The 17,323-nt window shown below is 42.2% G+C and overlaps 1 protein-coding gene across 1 annotated transcript in view; it reads right to left on the bottom strand.

Moving 5' to 3' along the window:
- PTPRR (protein tyrosine phosphatase receptor type R) overlaps positions 1 to 17,323 on the bottom strand; it is a 269,586-nt gene that overhangs the window by 112,101 nt on the left and 140,162 nt on the right. The window lies entirely within an intron of this gene.

Here is a 17,323-nt window from a genome sequence, read left to right as displayed (position 1 = left end):
CAAAAAACAACCCCTTGATGAACTTGAGAAAAGCTATTACAATGCGACGGGTGTTTACTGTTTTTTATATGGTTTAAGTCTAACTAAAGGCAAAACCCCTGTCAGTTTTTTTGCCCATCTGTGTCCCGTTGGGCAGATTTCCCTTTACTTCCCATTCCATCGCCAAACAGGAAGTCAGTAAATATCCCTCCAAAGTGTGGGAATCCCCAGTTGTTACCAGGACCTCTTTTTCGGTTCTGGTGACCACGTAAAAAATTGGGGGATTTTCTTTCACTTTCACACTCGGTAATACCAGTAAACAGGATGAATAGAAAGGGTTAATCTCTCTAAGAAAGACATAGACATCATTAGAAATCTGACAGGAGTTCCAATCCCTCTTCACTATACTTAAACCAAAAAAAGTTTTTTTTTTCCTTTTGAAAACGTCACAGGAAGTGACGAAACGCGTCAAGGTTGTGGAACGCACGTCAGCACACTACGCACCACGTGGAACGCAAGCCGGAACACTCCGCTCGCCACTCTGCTAGGAGGTGTTTGTAAGCGGTTTCTTTGCCTGCAAACTTGGAGTTTGAGTCTTTCTTCGCTCCGATTTTTATGAATATTTGATGAATAAACGTTTAAAACGATAATACACTATCTGGAGCCTTTCTTTTAACCCCATATCCTGAGGATCGAGATCGGGTAAGGAGGAACCTAACCTGTATCCCACCAGGATCATCCACAAAGGGGATCCCCAATCCGGCCTGAACGGCCTCCAAGCGCTGTAGGTCCTAGTGCTATACAGCACATAGGACCCAAGAATTCTGGTAAGTCATTTATTTCTACCACAAGCCACAGGAAAAGAGGAATCCACGTCACGAAAGTCACAAACTTTTATTTATTGAGCACGAAGCACCTGATCACCACTTGAAAAGACTTTATTTATTGAATTTTACATTTATTTTATTCACATATATTGATCACCACTGGAAAAGACTTATTTATCTATTTATCAATTCCTTGGAACTTTTTATTAATTTAAAATGTGTTTAATTGATTTGTATTTTCACTTATACTGTAAAGATAAGTTTTCAACATTGTTCACATACATTAAGTTAATTGTTTTTCTGCGGCAAGCGCTGTATATAGCTTAGGTTATTTTTCTATAAAAAAAAGGTTGCCCTTCGTTATACTTTACATCTTCTTTAAAGCAAAACTTCACTCTCCCAATCAACATTAACTTTTTAATCCTTATGCTGCTAGCTTTAGCAAATATATAGGATGGTATATCATATGTACTTGTTTTAAAAATGTACTTTACATTTCTTTAGTTGCTTCTTGGTATCCAGCCTTCTGCCAATCTGATGTCATACATCCCAGAAGTTTTCATGGGCATTTATTTCCCCCCTAGAGGAGAGGAGGAGGGCTTTCTCAACTAAGCACACCTTCTGTCTCCATGCCTGAGCTAAGGGCAGATGGATTCAATGAATAAATGCTACAGTACACAAATCATCTGTCCCTACTCAAGATGGTTGCAGATAGAGATTTTAGCGGGTATTTGCCAGTGATTTCTCAACAAAATAAAACATGGAGCTATGGATAGATGAGTTTGCTTTGAATAATAAAACTATTACTGCAGATGCTCAAGGGAAAAGTGAATAGAATTCTAGGATGCATCCCTAGAGGGATCACCAGCAAGGGGAAGGAGGTTCTGATTCCCCTACATAGATCTTTAGTGAGACCTCATTTAGAATATTGTGTCCAGTTTTGGAGACCTCACTTACAAAAATATATTGATAAGATAGAACAAGTCCAGAGACGAGTAACAAAAATGGTGAAAGGTCTGGGAAATAAAACATATCGAGAGCAACTTCAAGAACTTGGTATTTCCAGTCTGGAGGAAAGAAGGGAAAGGGGAGACATGATTGAAACCTTTAAATACATCAAGGGGTTTCAGGAGGGCATTTTTTTCAATTTGAAACCAAAATCAAGAACACAAGGACATGACCTCAAACCAACTGGAGGAAAGTTCAAAACTAATTTTCATAACTATTATTTTACTGAAAGGGTAGTTGATGATTGGAATAAACAACCAGAGACAGTCAACAGTAAATGACTTCAAACATGCTTGGGACAAACATAGATTTATACTCAGACTCAATGGACTTCTTGGTCTTTTTCTGCTCTTGGTAGTGTAAGGGCTCTTCCCTAGGGATAGTCATAAGGTGGTAATCTAAATTCTATTATTTAAGCTGGATGGGGCTGTACATATACTGCGCCCACTGCTATTTTACCTCGGTTTGTGGTGTTTGACAGGCACCACACACAGCCCCTTCTTTGTTTCCTTTGCAGCCTCCACTCTTCTGGGAAGCCTTTCCAAAAGGTTCTGGAGAGTTTTTATAAGAATTTGTGCCCATTCAGCCAAAAGAGCATTGATAAAGCCAGGCACTGATGTGGGATGAGAAAACCTGGCTCACAATCGGTATTCTAATAAATTCTAAAAGTGTTCAATAGAACTGAGGTCTGGGACTGTGTAGGCCACTCAAGTTCCTCAGTGCCAAGCTCCTCAAGCCATGTCTTTATAGACGTGGCTTTACGCACTTGAACACATAAAGGGCTGTCACAAATACTTTTGTTCACAAAGAATGCCCATTACAAAAGAGCCCTTGGATGGACATATCTGAACAAATGTTATAATGTACTTGTAAACTTAAGCCTCGTATACACGCAACGAATTTACGCCGACCGGTCGTCCGTCTTTTGTCCAGAGTGGTGTCTGTTGGTTGGAATGTGCTCTATACTGCACACAAATTTTCCCGCATGACTGAATTCTACTTCAGAAGTGACGTCATGTGTTGGATTGCTTTCCATGTGTTCTTTCATCTCTGAGCATGTCTAGTCTTGCTCATAAGATTTATCCCCATCGAAATCTGTACTAATGAGACGAAAATCGGACGTGTTTTGACGGTCGACAAAAATTATATAGCCTGCACACCAGGATTTTTTCGGCCGAAAAGTCGGAGTCAGTTGTCGGAAGCACCATACTAACAAGCCGAAAATCGGCAGATCGGTCGTCGGACGAAATTCCTCGGCTGAATTTCTATTCGTGTGTACAGGGCTTTACTCTGGGTGATGCCATGTTGAATAATTCTCGCACTGCACAGGCACAAAGAATCTCAGGTAGTCAGACTCTTTTTAATTTCTATGCAGTGAATAGCCTGCTCCATGCAGATGTGTCAATCCTAATAAAAGGGGTCAAAATTAAATGCATGGCAATGGCTGATTAGAATAAAAAATGATTAATGCAATGTTTTAGTCTAATCTTTGCCTTATGTTTCAGATTCATTTTGGAAGATACTTTTACACTAACGTTGTGCATGATTTTCAACATAGTAGTATTAGAGATAAATGGTCACCATGTATACTGTTTAGTCTTTATCTTTCCAGGATATATACACAGGTAAAAGCTGCCATGATGCTCAGGGGTTCCCTGATCAGTACGGGGACTTTGTGGATCTCCTAAACCAAGTACCTCTTGCAAAGGCAGTAGGATAAGGAAGAGAACAAGGATCTTGTATCTAATCTCAGTGTTAGTATGCTGTTGATATATGTGCACAGACCCCAAATATCTTCTTCTAGGGCACCTGTCATTATCAGTCACTGGGCTGGAGGGGGCACACTGCATTTGGGGCATTCCTCTGGAGAGCAAAGTTCACCCTCCTGTGAAAGATTTGGCTGATGCACATCTTATCATTCCCTAACCTCTGAATTGGGTAGGCAGTCCATGTACACTGTCACAAAGTCCATCACCTTCAGGTAATAGTAGGATAAAGTAAGAAAGAATAAAAAATGCAACAAAACAAACATAACATACATGCACAAATGACAGACATGCACACAGTATGAATTTACAGATCTTTATATAAAATCAAAGGAAAGTCAATGTGGTACAGAAACTAAAGGGTCTATTTATAAAAGATTTGCTCTGCACATGTCTCACAATTCGCACAAATGTAACAAACAATACCTTTAATGTTTGTAATATATGTGTAATAATTTATTTGTTGCCTTTGGCTGGGCAAACGTAACATTCCCTAACATTTGATCCTAAGCGTTTGATCCCAAGAGAAAAATAGCTATAAGAACATTCGATCATAAGAGTTAACATTCACTAAAAAACGAAATAGCCTAACACTTTAGGCTAAACGCTATAGGCTAAAAACATTTTACAAGCAGGGGAAATCATATGAGAGTGACCTCTCCACTGTGTACATTTATGGAGATACCTGTATGTACAGCAGAACAAATGGGTGTTTGGCCAAGAGAACTTCCAGCTGCAGTGTGAAGTGAAACATTTATTTAAAAAAATACATAAAAGTGGCATGGAGTACCCACCCCCAAAATTCATACCAGACCCTTCTAGTCTGGTAATAGTTCAAAGGGGGAATTCTAGAGCGTGACATGCTCTAGAATTTCCTGGTAGAGGGCTGCGCTGACTTTGGACTTGATAAAACACAGTGGACCAACACCAGCAGGTGACATGGCTCCCCAAATCATCACTGACTGTGGGAACTTCACACTGGACCACATGCAACCTGCATTCTGTGCATCTCCACTCTTCCTCCAGACTCTGCGACCTTGATTTCCAAATGATTTGCAAAAATGTCCACAGTCCGTGATGATTTGGGGAGCCATGTCATCTGCTGGTGTTGATACACTGTGGTTTATCAAGTCCAAAGTCAGCGCAGCCCTCTACCAGGAAATCCTAGAGCACTTCATGCTTCCCTCTGCTGACCAGCTTTATGGAGATGCTGATTTCATTTTCCAGCAGGACTTGGCACCTGCCCACAGTGCCAAAAATACCAATACCTGGTTTAATGATCATGGTATCACTGTGCTTGATTGGCCAGCAAACTCGCCTGACCTAAACCCTATAGAGAATCTGTGGGGTGTTGTCAAGAGGAAGATGAGAGACACCAGACCCAACAATGCAGACGAGCTGAAGGCTGCTATCAAAGACTTTTCAGTAAGCCAACATTTCTGTATTAACTGCTATTTCTGTATTTCTGTATTAACCGCTTCCAGACCGACCACTGCAGTTTTACTACGGCAGGCAGCCCCTCCTGCGCGAACCGACATAGGTCTACTCCTCCACTTGTCAGCAGGGAACTCCGATGCACGGGGCCGGTGGCTCCGATTGCCGCCTGCCACCCACGATCGCTCCCTGCTGAGAGAGAAAAATGGTCAGCTGTTGTAAACACAGCTGACTGTTCTTCTCTCTGGAATGATCACAGAGTGCCTATGATCCTTCTATGTAGGATCACAGGTCTCTGTGATCATTTCAAAAGCCCCGCCCCCATACAGTTAGAATCATTTCCCTAGACTCACATTTAACCCCTTGACTTTACAATCACCTTAACCATTTGCTGACTGCCCACCGCAGACACTGGGCCATTAGGCAGCGGGGGTGCCAATCCAGTGAAAAGGCGGCCGCGATTGCCACCGGGCACCCACGATCACTCCCCATGGAGAGAGAACGACGGTCTGCTTTTGTGAACACAGCAGACCGTTGTTCTCTCTGGAATGAAATACAGAGCACCCGTATTCCTCCTATTTAGGATCACAGGTCTCTGTGTTGATTCCACAAGTCCCTCCCCCATCCAGTTAGAAAACACTCCCCTAGGCTCACACTTAACCCTTTGATCACCCCTGGGTTAACCCCTTCCCTGCCAGTGTCATTATTACAGTAAAAGTGCATTATTTTGTTAGTTAGGGGTCCGATCTGTCTGCCGCAATGTTGCAGTCCCGCAAAAAATCGCAGATCGCCACCATTACTAGTATACAAAAAAAAAAAACAATAAAAATGACATAAATCTTTCCCGTAGTTAGTAGACATGATAACTTTTGCGCAAACCAATCAAAATATGCTTATTGCGATTTTTTTTTACCGAAAACATGTAGCAGAAAACAAATTGGCATAAAATTTTAAAAAAATTTAGATTTTTTTAATTTATTTTTTTGGGAATGGTATATAGCAGAAAGTGGAAATTATTGTTTTTTTTTTTTTCAGAATTGTCGCTCTTTTTTTAATAGCGCAAAAAAAAAAAAAAAAAAATCACACAGGTGATCAAATACAACCAAAAGAAAGCTCTATTTGTGGGAAAAAAAGGACATAGTTTTTTTTTGGGTACAGCGTTGCAGGACCGGGCAATTGTCCGTTAAAGTAATGCAGTGGTGAATCGCAAAAAATGGCCTGGTCATTAACCACTTACCGCATACTGACGTATATTTACGTCGGCAGACTTTGCGGTAGTATACCGGGATGATGCCTCTAGCTAGAGACACCATCCCGGTACTGTGGTTTAGTGCCAACGGTCGGCTTTCCGTTGGTAACGACCGATGCGGCTCGGGTGCCCCTCGATCGTTACCCGGGTGAGCGAGAGGGGACGCCCCCCCCCCTCCCGCCGCCTTCCATGACTTTGCTCGGGGCTCCCGTCCCACCGGGAGCCCCGAGCACCCAGCCGGCACGTCCGCCGGCTGGATGGAGTCCCGATCAAAGCCGGAAATGGCTTCGATCGGGTCTCTGATGACGTAACACGGAGGCGGCGTCCATGACGTCACTTCCGGGTTACTGTGCTGCAAAACGCGGCAAATTTAAAAACCGGCTGTATGCAAAAACGCCGTTTTCGGCGTTTTGCATACATGGAAGTGTAGTGGAGGGGTCTAGGGTCTTTAAGACCCTCGATCCCTCCATAAATAGTACCTGTCACTGCATATTGGTGTCACAAGGGATGTTTACATTGCTTGTGACAGCAATAAAAGTGATCAGATTTTTTTTTTTTTTTTAAACTGTAATAAAGTTAAAAATAAATAAATAAATAAATAAATAGGGAAAAAAACATTTTTAGCCACCCCGTCACCGTTAGCTCGCGCACAAAAAAAAACGTATACGGAAGTCGAGCCGTGAATGAAATCGCTGTTCAAACCACACATGTGAGGTATCGCCGCGATCGCCAGAGCGTGAACAATAATTAAAAAAAAGAGCTACACTCTAACTCTAAACTGGTAACCGTTATATAAATTTAAAATGTTGCCTATTGAGATCTCTATTGACCATAGTTTGTCGCCATCCCACGGGGGGGGGGGGGGGCGCAATTTTAAACCGTAACATGTTGGGTATCTATTTACTCGGCGTGACATCATCTTTCACAAAATACAAAAAAAATGGGGTAACTTTACTGTTTAGTATTTTTTAAATGCAGTGAAATGTGTTTTTTCAAAATGTTTAAAAAAAATGGCGTTTTAAAGACCGCTGCGCAAATACTGCGTGACAAAAAATATTGCAATGGCCGACATTTTATTCTCCAGAGTCTTTGCTAAAAAAATATATATAATGTTTGGGGGTTCTAAGTAGTTTTCTAGGAAAAAATACTGATTTTAACTTGTAAACAAAAAGTGTCCGAAATAGGGCTGGGGCTTAAGTGGTTAAGGGGGCAAATCCTTCAGGTCCAGAAGTGGTTAAAAACCTTTTTTTTTTTATTGGTCTTATGTAATATTCCAATTTTCTGAGATACTGATGTTTTGGTTTTCGCTAGCTGTAAGCCATAATCAACAAAATGAAATGAAAGAAATGCTTGAAATATATCACTCTGAGTGTAACGCATCTATATAAAATATGAGTTTCACTTTTTGAATTGAAATACTGAGCTAAATTAACTTTTTGATGATATGCTAATTTTATGAGATGCACCTGTATGTGAGTCAAAAATGATTTCCAGTTTATTTGGTGAACATCAGATATTTGGTCCTTACAGAAAATATTCTGTATCCTGGCATAGGTACTAAGTGTTATGAATATACACAGCCTGAAAATGGAAATTCATATACTGCACTGTACAATGATTAACATGGATCCCAAGCCATTCTGCCGCAGGTAAACAAAGCTCTGTGTTGCACAACATTTTAAAAGTATATAGGTTTCACTTTTATTTTCTTCATTTATACTGTTGGGTAAGTGGTAGTGAAGAGAATTAGGCTGGACCAATGTAACTATATATAAAATATCCATACCTAATATTCTTCTTAAAGCCTTAATAAAAGAGCTGCTCACCACCAAATGGTTTAAAAAAAAAAATAAAAAAAAAAAAATTGTGCTGTTACATGTTCCTCCTGGCAGAAACCAGCTCCCCATGCCTTTTATTTGACAATCTCTTGCCAATAAGCCTTCACATTTTGATTTTTAAGATTTTTCTCTCAATTACTTTACCGGGGTTCATATTAAAGTTTGCAATTTGGGGATTCTTTGGATGTTTTTCTCTACCTTCAAACCCAAATATATTTGCCCACCGCTAATCATAACTTAAATTAACCTCTCCAGGACCGCCTGCCCGCATTGTATTGTACTGTGGACAGGCGGCTTCTGCAGGTACAGTAAAGTACCTGTACATCGCTGGGCTATTCTAGGTATAGGGCATATGCGAAGTCTCCGCCCCTTACCTCCCCCCACTGTGATTAGACCTGCTAATCAGCTGTATCCAATCCCAGCCCAGAGCCCTGTGTTGACAAACAACACAGGGCTCTGTATAGAGGGAACAATCACTTTGTTTCTTCTCCCTGCAAAGCAGAGACAAGGAACAAAGAGATTTTTAGTAAAAAGCAGTACAAAATGCACACACTTAACTCTTGACTACCCCGAGATGTTAATTCTTCCCAGCCAGCGTCATTAGTACAGTGACAGTGTATAGTATTATCACTGATCACTGTAGTTCTCACCCAGTGTCAGTTAGTGTCAGATTGACCGCCACACTATCACAGTCCCACTATAAGTCACAGATCACTGCCATTACTAGTGCAAAAAATAAAGAAATAAATAAAAATTTCAGTATGTATACCATAGTTTGTAGACACAATAACTCTCAGGCAAACCAATCAAAATACAGTGCCTTGCAAAAGTATTCGGCCCCTTTGAACTTTGCGACCTTTTGCCACATTTCAGGCTTCAAAATAAAGATATAAAACTGTAATTTTTTTGAAGAATCAACAACAAGTGGGACACAATCATGAAGTGGAACGAAATTTATTGGATATTTCAAACTTTGTTAACAAATAAAAAACTGAAAAATTGGGCGTGCAAAATTATTCAGCCCCTTTACTTTTAATGCAGCAAACTCTCTCCAGAAGTTCAGTGAGGGTCTCTGAATGATCCAATGTTGACCTAAATGACTAATGATGATAAATAGAATCCACCTGTGTGTAATCAAGTCTCCATATAAATGCACCTGCACTGTGATAGTCTCAGAGGTCCGTTTAAAGCGCAGAGAGCATCATGAAGAACAAGGAACACACCAGGCAGGTCCGAGATACTGTTGTGGAGAAGTTTAAAGCCGGATTTGGATACAAAAAGATTTCCCAAGCTTTAAACATCCCAAGGAGCACTGTGCAAGCGATAATATTGAAATGGAAGGAGTATCAGACATCTGCAAATTTACAAAGACCTGGCCGTCCCTCTAAACTTTCAGCTCATACAAGGAGAAGACTGATCAGAGATGCAGCCAAGAGGCCCATGATCACTCTGGATGAGCTGCAGAGATCTACAGCTGAGGTGGGAGACTCTGTCCATAGGACAACAATCAGTCGTATACTGCACAAATCTGGCCTTTATGGAAGAGTGGCAAGAAGAAAGCCATTTCTTAAAGATATCCATAAAAAGTGTCGTTTAAAGTTTGCCACAAGCCACCTGGGAGACACACCAAACATGTGGAAGAAGGTGCTCTGGTCAGATGAAACCAAAATCGAACTTTTTGGCAACAATGCAAAATGTTATGTTTGGCGTAAAAGCAACACAGCTCATCACCCTGAACATACCATCCCCACTGTCAAACATGGTGGTGGCAGCATCATGGTTTGGGCCTGCTTTTCTTCAGCAGGGACAGGGAAGATGGTTAAAATTGATGGGAAGGTGGATGGAGCCAAATACAGGACCATTCTGGAAGAAAACCTGATGGAGTCTGCAAAAGACCTGAGACTGGAGCGGAGATTTGTCTTCCAACAAGACAATGATCCAAAACATAAAGCAAAATCTACAATGGAATGGTTCACAAATAAACATATCAAGGTGTTAGAATGGCCAAGTCAAAGTCCAGACCTGAATCCAATCGAGAATCTGTGGAAAGAACTGAAAACTGCTGTTCACAAACGCTCTCCATCCAACCTCACTGAGCTCGAGCTGTTTTGCAAGGAGGAATGGGCAAAAATTTCAGTCTCTCGATTTGCAAAACTGATAGAGACATACCCGAAGCGACTTACAGCTGTAATCGCAGCAAAAGGTGGCGCTACAAAGTATTAACTTAAGGGAGCTGAATAATTTTGCACGCCCAATTTTTCAGTTTTTTATTTGTTAAAAAGTTTGAAATATCCAATAAATTTTGTTCCACTTCATGGTTGTGTCCCACTTGTTGATTCTTCACAAAAAAATTACAGTTTTATATCTTTATGTTTGAAGCCTGAAATGTGGCAAAAGGTCGAAAAGTTCAAGGGGGCCGAATACTTTCGCAAGGCACTGTACATTGATTGTAATTTTTTTTCTACAAAAGACATGTAGCAGAATACATTTTTGAAAAAGTTTGATTTGTTACATTTTTTTTATTAGATAAGTTTTATAGCTGAAAGTAAAAAATATTGTTTTTTGTTTTTTTTTTTTTCAAAATTTTGGATTTTTTCCTTTTTATAATAAAAAATAAAAAAAACCCAGTAGTGATTAAATACCCCCAAAAGAGAGCTCTATTTATGTGAAAAAAAAGATACACATTTCGTTTGGGTACAACCTTGTACAGTCAAAGTATCACAGTGCTAAATAGTAAAAGAATAGCTTGGTTATGAAGGGGGTAAAACAGAGCTGAAGTGGTAGAGAAAAATCCAAAAGTTGGCAAATAATGGCTTATGATTCTTGAGATTAAATTTATTTGACAAATGTGAGTTCCGGATGTGACAGGAGCCATCTGGAAAAATAACTGTAGGTTGACTATTGGCTGCTTTTTAAGTATGACCGATAGGGTCAGAACTTCTTGATGTATCTCTTTGCCTGGACTCTGAGAAGAGTAGTTAAAAGCTGACACTAAATGAATCCATATTTCTCATATCCATTTAATAAAATTTGCTATAGAGGGGCAAACTTTGACAGGGGGTAAGTTCCCTTTATATTTGATGAGTATACTTTAAAAGAAAAAGGTGGACGGCAGTTTTTGCAATATTAGCTAGCCCTGGAACATGCTGACCAAGTAACCAAAGTTGTTCTATACTTATGGTTAAAAAAATATTTCATAATCAGTTTTTTGCAAAGAACAATACTGCGGCACAATGCTTGCACAAGGAAAAAAAGTTTATTGTTTAGCAGCCTTTGACAATATAAAAAGACTGTGAGCACGGTTTTGTAAATGTTTTCTGTTTCTTGTGTATGTAGGAGGAAGCTGCGCCTTGCAGACTCGATTCATTATGTACCATTTGAAAGCAATCGCCCACTGCATGGCAATGGCTGTGGTGCTCATTCAATCCACCCGAGTCATCCTATAACTATAGACAACATGCAGCTCGGATGTGCTATTTATAGAGCCCTGCCTTTAACCTTTTCAGGTACATTGTTTTCTACAAGGTCTTCATAGACCAGAAGCTAGCAAGGAGTACGCAAAGGAGATAAGCTGCACACATATGCATACATTATTATTATTTTCCTATTAATATTTCCATGATTGTTATTCCAATTGGCCAATGAGGCAGTTGCTTTAGGTGTCTTCCAATCAGACTAGCAAAGGTACAGGATGGGATACTAAAAGCTGCTGTAGGCATGTGCAGGCACTTCTAGGTGGCTGTACTTGATCATGGCAGCACCTTTCAGGTTTCCTAAAGTAAACCTGTCTCTTTAAAGAAAAAAAAAAAGTATGCAGAACCCCTGTTCTGCAAAGGCGGACTTTACTGGCATAAGCATGAGACCAAACACACTTGTAGTATAAGTAATGTACCAGGACATCTCCACTGGTCACAGGTCAACGCATTTCGCTAAGGAGCATAGCTTCCTCAAGACCACTCATGGGAGGAAATCCTATTCTGTCATTAAGAGATTATCCATGTATGTTGACAGGTGAGAATGCAGACATGTGTCTTCCACTCAGAGGCGGCTCTCTAATTAGGCAAATTAGGCGATCGCCGAAGGCCTCGCACTCACAGGGGCCTCGCGGCCGCCTAATGTGCCAAGTTACAGAGCCGCCTCTGAGGCTGGCAGCAGGGATCTCCTTGCCATCAGTACAGTCCCAGCCAGTCTGTAAGCAGGAGAATCTGCTACGAAATCGGGGCTGTGATCAGGAGCAGCTCACCGCGGAATGGGAGCTCACTGACATCTCCTGATCACAGCCAAATACTGGAGCCGCAGCGCTGACACTTCTCCCTCACAGACCACAGACGGGGGAGGAGAGAGAGCTGCTTCTGCTCCTCCTCCCGACCTCTCCACCTGTGCTTGCCCCGCCCACACTCCCCGACAGTTTTCATCTCAGAAGATGAGGTATGGGCAGGAAGAATGTGCAGACCAGGAACAAGAAGAGGAAAGATGGTGCCTGAATCCTGATCCCTCCATCCATCCATCCCTTCCACTCCAGTGAGTACTCTGATCTAAGGGGCACCCTTCCTCCATCTCTTTCCATTCCTTTCTTTCTCCCTCCCCTCCTTTCTTTCTTTTCTGTCTGTCCCCCTGTCTGTCCATCTGTCCCCCTGTCTGTCCCCCTGTCTGTCTGTCCATCTGTCCATCCATCTGTCCCCCTGTGTGTTTCCGTCCGTCTGTCTGTCCCCCTGTCTGTCCGTCCGTCCATCTGTCCCCCTGTCTGTCCGTCCATCTGTCCCCCTGTGTGTCCGTCCATCTGTCCCCCTGTGTGTGCGTCCATCTGTCCCCCTGTGTGTCCGTCCATCTGTCCCCCTGTGTCCGTCCATCTGTCCCCCTGTGTGTCCGTCCGTCTGTCTGTCCCCCTGTCTGTCCGTCCATCTGTCCCCCTGTCTGTCCGTCCATCTGTTCCCCTGTCTGTCTGTCCATCTGTTCCTCTGTCTGTCCGTCCATCTGTCCCCCTGTCCGTCCGTCTGTCCCCCTGTCCGTCCCCCTGTCCGTCCGTCCGTCTGTCCCCCTGTCTGTCCGTCCCCCTGTCTGTCTGTCCCCGTCTGTCCCCCTGTCTGCCCGTCTGTATGTCTGTCCCTCTGTCTGCCCGTCTGTCCCTCTGTCTGTCCCTCTGTCCCCCTGTCTGTCCGTCCCCCTGTCTGTCTGTCTGTCTTTCCCCCTCATGCAAGCACAAATCCTTCTTTTTTTTTATTACTATACAGACCAGGATCCCTCAGTTTCACTCCAGTTCTCCTCTACCCATCCCTAATCATTTACCCACTCCCCTCTTTTTACCCCCTCCTCTTTCTCCCCTACCCCATGGTTCCCAGTCCCATCCCTCTCCTATTCATCCCATGTGATTTCCACAGTACACATCCCACCCACACAAGCAGCAGTAATTAGATGCTCGGCCTTGGGGTTCTTCCTTAACCACTTTACCACTAGAGCATTTTGCTGTCTTACGTCTGGGCCACTTTTTGCGATTTGGCGTTGTGCGAATTTAACTGACAATTGCGCGGTCGCGCGATGCCGTAACCCAAACGAAATTTACGTCCTTTTTTCCCACAAACAGAGCTTTCTTTTGGTGGTATTTGATCACCTGTGCGATTTTTACTTTTTGCGCTATAAACAAAAAAAGAGCAACAATTTTGAAAAAATAACAATATTTTTAACATTTTTTTATATGAAATTCCCCCCAAAAAAGATGTAAAAAACATTTTTTTTTTTTTAAATTTTGGCCAATTTGTTTTCTGCTACATATGTTTGGTAAAAAAATCGCAATAAGCGTATTTTGATTGGTTTGCGCAAAAGTTATTGCGTTTACTAACTAAGGGAAAGATTTCTGTCATTTTTGGTGTTTTTTTTTTTAACGAGTAATGGCGGCGATCTGCGTTTTTTTTTTTTTTTTGCGGGACTGCAACGTTTTTTGCGGGATCGCTGCCGCTCCTCCCCTGGCCTGGCTCCCGCTGTGAATGAAAACAGCGGGAGCGCGCCTACAGGGGGAGGAGTCTAGCGACGTAGGTCTACGTCGCTAGACGATAACGAGCCACTGTGCCGCAGTAGCAGCACAGTGGCTAGTGGTAAAGAGGTAACCTCTGCGAAGGGGGTGGGTGGGGCCTCATGTCTAAATTCTGCCTAAGGCCTCACAAAACCTAGAGCCGCCTCTGCTTCCACTGTACATTGGCAGAGCAGCCGGAGCTCTATGGCATGGTGCCAAACCCTACATTTACATTAGAGTTAAAGAGGCATTAGAATGGTTCCATTGCACAGCATTGGGAGCATCTTGTCAGGCGACCAAGTCACCTGACAAGTCGGAGTAGTGTGAACTGGCTCTAAAGGTAAATTTTGGGAGCATGTTTTGGGAAAAGTAGTCTGAAATCCTAACACGCTACCAAGTGTGTGTGTGATGTTGAAGCATGTGAATAAATGTGTAAGATATGTGCAAAAAAATTGGTACTAATAAATCAGTTATAGAAACAGCAGCCTATAAATACATATGTATACATATATGGAGCGGCACTAAATCTGATGAGATGAATATTAAGAACGTGTATGGAACCACAAACATAAGAATTCCTAACAACATAAATCACTTGTAAATTTTCATCAAACTGAAAAATAAAAATCCATGTTACACATATGTGCTCTATATACACAGTGCACAGTGTAAGCAGAATCAGCACAAAAATAAAATGCACATATAAAAGAGAATGAAATGGCTCTGAGCAGGGAAGTATAACATGTTTGTTATTTATTTATTTATTTATTTTTAACAACTTCAGTACAAGGGCACTTAGAGTCGGTTCACACTAAGGCGACAGGACTCCTTACTACTTCGGGGGCGACTTGTGCATTACCATGCACCACGACTTCGGAGCGACTTGCAGGGACTTCACATAATGGAAGTCTCTGCAAGTCGATCCGAAGTCGCCCCGAAGTAGTACAAGACCCTTTTTCTAAGTCGGAGCGACTTGTGTCGCTCCTATTAGAATGGATCCTGTAGCGGTCAATGGACCGCGAGGGAGCGCGACTTGTCAGGCTGACAAGTCGCCTGACAAGTCGCGCTAGTGTGGACCGGTTCTAACCCTGTTCCTGCCCAGACCAATTTTCAGCTTTCAGCGCTTTCACACTTTGAATTACAGTTACTCAGTCATGCAATACATACACAAATAGAGCTTTCTTTTGGTGGTATTTAATCACCACTGGGATTTTTCTTTTTTGCGATATAAGTGAAAAAAGAGCAAACATTTTGAAAAAATAACCCACTTTTTTTTAGCTTCTATTTTTTTGTTCATAAATTTTGGCCAAAATATATACTGCCAAATTAGAGGATATCACAAGCTATGGTGCCAATCATTGAAAATCAGTGGTGTAATGGTTAGCACATTCACCTAGCAGCAAGAGGGTCGCTGGTTCAAATCCCAACCACGACACTACCTGCCTGGAGTTTGCATGTTCTCCCTGTGCCTGCGTGGGTTTCCTCCCACACTACAAAGACATGCTGGTAGGTTAATTGGATCCTGTATAAAAAATTGGCCCTACTGTGTATGTATGTGAGTTAGGGACCTTAGATTGTAAGCTTCTTGAGGGCAGGGACTGATGTGAATGCGCAATGTATATGTAAAGCGCTGCGTAAATTGACAGCGCTATATAAGAACCTGAAATAAATAAATAAAATCAATCACACCAGATGCACTGACAGCCCTTCTTGAGATCCTGAGATGTTAGGACAGTACAAATATCCCCCAAATTACCCCTTTTTGGAAAGTAGACAGCCAAAGGTATTTAGTTAGAGGCATGGTGAGTTTTTTGAAGTTGTCATTTTTTTCCCACAATTCTTGGAAAAATTAAGAAATTATGTTTTTTTTTTTTTTACAAAAAATTGTCATAATAACAAGTTATTTCTCACACACAGTATATGCATACTTGCAAATACACCCCAAAATACATTCTAGTACTCGTCCTGAGTATGGCAATACCACAAGTGTAAGACTGGCCACATAGAGAGGTCCAACATGCAAGTAGCACCTCCAGGCGTTCTAGGAGCATAAATTACACATACAATTTCCTGACGACCTATCACACTTCTAAAGGCCCCTGAGCACCAGGACAATGGAATTACTCCCAAAATGGCCCTATTTTGGACACACCAAAATGTAAATCCTAGGAGGCATAATGAACATGTCATTTTTTTCCACAAGTTTTAGGAGAATGTGGAAAGAAAATGAAAACTTATTTTTTTTTTTTAACACAAAGTTGTAAATTTATAAGATTTTTCTAACACATAGCATGTACATAGCAGAAATGACACCCCAAAATACATTCTGCTACTCTTCAAGAGTATAGCAATATCACATGTGTGAAAACTTTTCCACAGCCTGGCCACAGACAGAGGCCTGACATCCAACATGCCCCCCCTCTAGGCGTTCTAGGAGCACAAATTACACATCTAATTTCATTCTTACCTATCATATTTTTTGAAGGCCCTGGAGCACCAGGACAATGGAATTATCCACAAAATGACTCAATTTTGGAAAGCAAACACCCCAACGTATATTCTATGAGGCATGGGCTGCAGATAGATACTCAGGTACTCTGATGGGCTGCAGATAGGTACTTGGGTACTCTTATGGGCTGAAGATAGGTACTTGGGTACTTTGATGTGCTGGAGACAGGTACTCAGGTGCTCTGGGCTGGGACCAGGTATTTGGGTACACTGGTGGTCTGCAGATAGGTACTCGGGTACTCTGGGTTGGAGACAGGTACCCGGGTACTCTGATGGACTGCAGATAGGTACTCGTGTACTCTGGGCTGGATATAAGTACTATGGTACTCTGGGCTGGAGAAAGATACTCGGGTACTCTGATGGGCTGGAGACAGGTACTCGGGTACTCTGATGGGCTGGAGATAGGTACTCGGTACTCTGATAGGCTGGAGATAGGTACTCGGGTACTCTGATGGGCTGCAGATAGGTACTCAGGTACTCTGGGCTGCAGATAGGTACTCGAGTAGTATGATGGGCTGAAGACAGGTACTCGGGTATTCTGATGGGCTGGAGATAGGTACTCGGGTACTCTGGGTTCGAGTAACTCTAGGCTTGAGACAGGTACACAGGTACTCTCATGGTCTGGTGACAGGTATTCGGGTACTCTGATGGCCTGGTGACAGGCACTCGGGTACTCTGATGGGCTGGTGACAGGTACTCAGGTACTC

This window comes from Pelophylax lessonae, assembly GCF_965119305.1.
Source record: "Pelophylax lessonae genome assembly, chromosome: 4".
Lineage (NCBI taxonomy): Eukaryota > Metazoa > Chordata > Amphibia > Anura > Ranidae > Pelophylax > Pelophylax lessonae.
Note: the sequence above shows the minus strand (reverse complement) of the source record. Positions and strands in the feature narration are given on the sequence as shown.